Source organism: Saccopteryx leptura, chromosome 5, assembly GCF_036850995.1.
Source record: "Saccopteryx leptura isolate mSacLep1 chromosome 5, mSacLep1_pri_phased_curated, whole genome shotgun sequence".
Taxonomy (NCBI): domain Eukaryota; kingdom Metazoa; phylum Chordata; class Mammalia; order Chiroptera; family Emballonuridae; genus Saccopteryx; species Saccopteryx leptura.
In genome coordinates, this window is record NC_089507.1 from 122,757,433 (window position 1) to 122,764,139 (window position 6,707).

The 6,707-nt window shown below is 40.6% G+C and overlaps 1 pseudogene; it reads right to left on the reverse strand.

Annotated features, from left to right (window-relative positions):
* Positions 1–312: 312 nt before the first annotated feature.
* LOC136406248 (17S U2 SnRNP complex component HTATSF1 pseudogene) lies at positions 313–2,513 on the reverse strand (annotated as a pseudogene).
* Positions 2,514–6,707: the final 4,194 nt, after the last annotated feature.

Consider the following 6,707-nt stretch of genomic DNA (forward strand, 5'->3'; position numbering starts at 1 on the left):
TTCAGTTTTTGCATATTAACCACCTATTTTTATTTTTGAATTTCACAAACTTCAATCAAAATAGTTAAAAAAGTATTCTGTATGCATTTAACAAATCTGACAAAAGATGACTATCCCAATTACTTGCATTATACTATAAAGTTTTAATTGAACAGCCAATTAGCATATATTTAAAATCAATGAAAACATCAGTGCACTAGTCTGATGGCATCCTAACACTATGCACATGTTCAGGTAATACTACTATTAATTACCCTGGAGCCTAGGCAAATTGTAGATGGAGAAACTTCTCCCGAAAGCCAGTTTAAGGAATTAAATATCATCATTATCATCATCATTATCATCACTAATGAGGATAAAGCTGCTACCTGTGGACTGGGCCCCTTCTTTCTGTACATTCCCCAAATCACCCAAAATCCCTTTCTTGTCAGAATCATTAAATAACCCCTTGATGGAATCAACATCTTCAAACATGTTTTCATCAATTCCATCTTCATCCTCCTTTTCATCTACTTCACTTTTTTGGCTGAATATTTAAACATTTTTTTATCTCCATCATCTTCAATCTCCTTTTCTTCAGCATCTTCAAACCTCTTTTCTTATGCATCTTCTTGGTCCTCTTTTTCATCATATTCATCATCAAAAACTTTTTCATATGTATCTTCCTCTCCTTCCTTCTCATCTGATTCTTCTTCAAACTCTCTCTCAGAGCCTTCCTCATAGAACAGTTTTTCAGAGCTGTCATCTTCAAATTCTGATTTTTCAGAGTCTTTTTCTTCTAACTCTTTTTTTAGATCATTTTCATTAAGCTCCTTGTCAGAGCCATTCTCATCAAACTCTTTTTTGAGGCCATTTTCTTCTAGTTCTTTTTCAGAACCATCTTCAAACAGCTTTTCAGAGCAGTGTTCTTCAGGTTCTCTTTCTAACTTATCTTCTTCAGAGCCTTTCTGGGGGCCATTCTCTTCTTCAGACTCTTGTTCAAGGCCATTCTCTTCAGAATCATTTTTGAGTCGCTTCTCTCTGGATTCTTTTCCAGGGTCATTCACTTTAAACTCCTTTTTAGGACTATCCTTTTCACACTCCCTTCTGGGGCAACCTTCATCAGACTTGCTTTCAAGGCAACCGTCTTCAGCTTCTTCCTGAGGGAAGCCATCTTCAGCCTCTTCTGGGGGGTTACTTTCTGTAGCATCTTTTTCAAATTCTCCCCCATCTTCTGTTTTTTCAAATTTCTTTTCAACTATATGTTCTTTAAATTTCATTTCAGTTGCAGCTTCTTGATAATTCATTTTAGAGGTGCTACGGTGCTCTAAAAAAGGCTTTACTCTAGAAGGCCCTGTCCTTTCTGAAGCATAGACAGAATTTGAACCCCAAAGACCATTACCGGCCTCAGAATCGTTGAGAAAAGCCTCCCATCCTTTCAGCCTTTCCTCCCTTTCTCTTGTGGACTCTTCCACCTGATAATCTGTAGTTCCATCCCATGCTTCGGCAGTGACTTGACGACCACGAAACCATTGTCCATTGAGGGTTTTAATACAATAATAAGCTTCCTCTGGATCCCTGAAGGACACAGAGGCCACACCATCTGGATGTCTATCAAAGAGAAGGAGCTTCTTAATTTGTCCAAATTTTGAACACTCTACTCGAAGATCTTCTCTGATCTCATTCAGCAGCAATGGATCATCATCAAAATCCATAGAATGAAACATATTTTTGATGACGACTCGCTTCTGCCACATTCGGGATGGACCATCCCTTCTCTCAGGTCTCCAATCCAACTGCTTTTGTTGCAGAGACAGCTTTTTCTTGTAATCCTTACATTTCTTTTTCTTCTTAGAAGTATCATATTCACCCTTCAGTTGAAATTTTGCCATCTCAACATGTAATTTGTAGCCTCTAATTTCATCTTCATCCAAAAGTTTTAATGCAAGATTCACAGATTCCCTCTTCAAATAACAGCAAAGTCCATCTCCTTTAAGATTTCCTTGATTATCTTTGTAAAGCTTGACCTTAACTTCTTCTGTTTGAGGATCTCTCATAATAATGCCAAACTTGGACATGAGCTGTATAAATTCATCCACTGTGATGTCTGGAGGCAAACCAGACACATATACATTTGAATTTCTGTCTTCATCAATCTGAAACCACCCTGATTCAGGCTTTCTCTTTTCTCCCTTCTTTTTGAGATCAGGAGATCTGGGGGGGTTTCCTTGTAGAGGTTGCTCTACAGGCCTAGCACCAACATCTTCTACATTTGTAGTAGAGCTAGACATACCATCATTAGAAAAGCCATAATTGGCCTGATATGTAGCAATAAAATCTTCAGTGATCTTTGGAAACCAAGCCTTTTTGTCCAGGTCCCACTCATAGGGGGTGTCATCCGGCTGCTGCCCAAAAGAAGCGGTTTCCATACTGGAATCTTTCTGGGTGTTTCTGTCCTTGGTGTCCCCGTACAATTCTTGCATTCTTAACTGCTCATCAAAGCCGTGGTTCCCACCCAAGTTGTCACAGCTCATGTTGCCAACTTCACACAGGAACACTGTCCAGGCGACCTGAAAGGCCAAGATGAGCGGCTCTGAGGGCCTCGTCGCCCACAGCTCGAGTTAGGGCTCAACGAGAGTGCGCAGGCGCACCGCTGCCCTACCAGGTCTGAGCCAACTGCAGCTCCCGAGGCGATGTCAGCAACGACCGACGCAAACGCAGGCGCCAGCACGTGCAGAAGACGCAGTAAGCTAGGAATTGAAGTGAGGAAGGGCAGATTTCTTAAATATAGCAGAGAGTTTTGGACTTTCTACATTGATCATCAATAAATTTGTCTCTAAACTTGTCTTGCAAGTCATGGAAAAAGTTCTCAGAAAAGTTGCCCAGGAATAGTCTCTAGCCAAATAACTTATGAATTTGTGGGGTCTTCAATTCAGGACAGAGTTTTCTGCAAATGATGATATTGTTTCTGCCTGCAGTTTACTGGCTTTTACAATGTCTATGGAGAAGATGGGTTTTTTCCCTTCTCACACGCACTCCTTCCTAAGATGAAGGCAGATGTGGGACAAGGACCAGGAGAGAACTGAGCCACAGTGTTAAAAGGTATATTTTGAAGTGTGAAGACAATTAAAAAGAAAAAATTCTGCCTCTGCACAATGTACCACCTACATTTACTTTTTTGGATTCTTTTTCTGTATTTAAACTTGTCATTTCAGCAGCTAAAGTGATCATATGAGCCCAGGATCTCCTTCTCAGTCAGAAACACACCTCTTCCCATACAACACCCTCTCCAAACAGGTCAGTTACAACAGCCCTCAATGAAAAGTCCGGAAGAGAGCAGATGTGGGGTGGGGGTGGGGGAGAATAGCAGCTTTGAGTCGGTTTATCAGCCTGGCCGCTCTAGATCTATGACCTCTAAGTTATCTCTCACAAGCTACATTTTCTTGGTTGGGTTTCACTTTTGCAGTTTTTTTTTTTTTGGTGGGGGGGTTGTTTGTTTGTTTGTGGGTTTTTTATTTATTTATTTTTTATCTCACTACAGGAATGATAAGGCATCAAGTTTAGGATGTGATTCAAGAAGAAAATGGCCTAGAAAACAATCTAGCATCCTTTTGGCTAGATTTCTAAGTTATTGAGACAAAAGAAGTCCTCACAACAGCTTGTGGTCCAGCTGCACTCACCAGGATCAGAAGAGCAAAATGCATGTTGGAGAGAAAGCTTTGTAGTAATAAACACTATGTATGACTGGAGGTTGGTTTGGTTTTCACCTCCTACATGGATGGTTCCCTGGGCAACTTCATTCAGTTGGGCAAAATTAGCAGATCCTGATCATGGCCACATTCTATACGGCCAAGACTGACTAATATCCCTTACTGCTGCCAGTGAAAATAGGTTCTTATGGTGTCGCAAGAAAGGAATTTCAAAGAGCACATGTGTGGGAGAAATGTAAATGTAGTGTAAGATTTGTTAGGGTGAAGAGTGATAGAGCTGCAGGTGGGAGCCATGACCCTCTCCTCCCTTAAGTAGACGAAGGGACATTAAAAAACTGGACATTCCAGATCACCTCCCCCACTACATCCAGATTGACTCACCTGGGTGTGGAAGGTCCCCTAGCTTAATTGTGGTTAATCCTTTTTTTCCATAATGACTACCAGTCCCCACCCTCGAATCCCCTATTTAATCCTCCCTACCTGCTAAAGAACCGGTTGCTGATCTCCACCTTAAGAGTCAGCCCGGCAGGTGACCCCCTAATAAACTTTCCTTACCTGAACTCGGGTGTCCTCCTTTAGCTAACATTACAAAAAGGAAGTATGCACCCTCAAGGATGTTGAGGGTGGGCAGATGATAGCAGCAACTGCTCTGAGACCTTTGAGAATCATCTATAGATTTTCTTGGTTTTCAGAAACTAGAAGGATTGCTGTCCAACCTATTTTCTGGGTTTTTCCCATGCTTGTGCTGGGACCTCCCCAGAACCAGACTCTTTCCTGGACCTTCAGGGATTCTGATTCTTTTCTCAAATTTCCTCATACTAGACTCCACCCTTGTATGTCTCCATTTTGGCTCCTACTGCTCATGTGCCCCAACAGAAGAATTTCCCCCCTGCTAACCTCTGAATTTTCCAAGTACCAGGCCAGTTCTTCCCTGGAGATGTGGAGTTCTCCTGGGGAGGCTGTGAATGCTGCAACTTCCTAGTGGAGCAGGCTTAATGTCCAATTCAGCCCACTGGTTTATTAGGCCTAATTTCTGATTCCATTTGCTCCCTCCCTTAACTAGCTACCTATGCTAACACTACTGCCATCATACAGCTCCGAGGTGGCAGGCAAGAGTGCTACTGTGACTAAGCAAAGTCAGCCAGGTACGTGCCCTGTGTGTCTGAACTGAGCAGATCTCTCCCTCTTACCATGTACTCTGTAGCTCAGAAGCACCTCAGGGAAAAACCTCAGGTTCTCAGATGAGCCATATGAGGACATATTCAGATGCAGTAATAAGCAGCTGTCACCGTGCCTCCATCCTGAATCCTTAGTTTTGTTCCTGTTCTATATAAATAGCCTTTACTGGAGATCGGACCATGGAGCAATAGCAGTCAAGAAGCTAATCACTCAGATTTTGAAATTCCAAACCTTTTTTGTTTTTTGTATCATCACAAAGAAAGAATATCAATTTATATACTCAGATATAAATGTAATATGGTTTTTAAATATGCCAGAAAACTAACTTTTGCTTTAATAGTTTACCTCATGAGCAAATCAGAGATTCAGCCTCAGACATTCTGGAGAGATCTTCCTCTCCCACGTCAGACTGGATTCAAGTAGCAAGGCATCTCACGGTGACAAGGTATAGGGGCTTAGTCCTCAGTCATCTATTTATTCTACTTACCACCAAAATTTCTACTGTTCCTGATTGTGGAGACCTAGACTCAGTGGCTCTCTGATACCTGCCAGGCCATTCATGGACCACAAGAACTGTGACCCACGCAAAGCTGAGCACTGAGGTGCCTGTGATCTAGAGTTCTCAGATATAGCCAACACAAACACACAAAATCCAGTTAAATTTGAATTTCAGATAAACAACAAATAATTTTTTTTAGTGTAAACATGCTCTGTGCAATATTTGGGACACATACCAAAAAATTATTCATTGTCTGTGTGAATTTCAGAATTAACTGGATGTCTTATATTTTAAAATCTTACAACTTTGCTGCAATCCCCGTGCCAATGTATCTCTCCAAGATTTTGCTGCCTATGTGGGGCATCTCCAATAAACAGGACCAGGGTCAAGTTTGCTCTGGGATTATATTACACCAGGGGAAATTTTTTCTGGGGAATTATTGTTCTCACTGGGGTTAAATTTTTTTTTTTAACTAAGCCAGGCATGTTCTGCAGATGATACCTGCCACATACCTGCCCTGAAGCGATGAATTTAGTCTACTACTTTGAAATGGTAGGGGAGATGGGATTAAGGTCTCAAATTGTTTATCTACATTTCTTTTTTCCTATTTATTTCTTTCTATCTCTATTTCTCTCCCTTCCCTTTTTGCTTTCTTTTTGCAATATCAAGAAAAAATGTTGAAAAAATGTTTTTATTTGGCTCAAGAGATCAGACAATTCTTATACTATGAAAGAGATTTTTTAAAATACAATAAAGCTGTTAGACTCCCAGGAAGTCAGTCTTTTAGAGCAGAAATACAAAGGAGGCCTGACCTGTGGTGACGCAGTGGATAAAGTGTCAACCTGGAAACACTGAGGTTGCCGGTTCAAAACCCTGGGCTTGCCTAGTCAAGGCACATATGGGAGTTGATGCTTCCTGCTCCTCCCCCTTCTCTCTCTCTCTCTCTCTCTCTCTCTCTCTCTCTCTCTCTCCTCTCTATAATGAATAAAAACTTAAAAAAAAAAAAAAGAAATACAAAGGAGTAAATATGACCACATCTTTTTACTAAATTTATCTTTCAAAACCCTAAACTTTGTTCCATAAAAATGAGATCTCATTGTAACTCAAAACGGAAGTTCTTAAGAAAATGCATTGTTGTCTGACAACTACATATACTTGTTTAAAAAATATTTTTAATTTACTCTTTATGCATTTAATTGTTGACTAGATTATTTCAAGAAATCTAGGAATACATTCTAAGAAATGAATGACTGCAAAAAAAGGTATGAAAAAAGATCCTCATCTGACTGGTAATAGCACAGTGGATAGAGCAATGATCTGGAATGCTGAGGTCCTAGGTT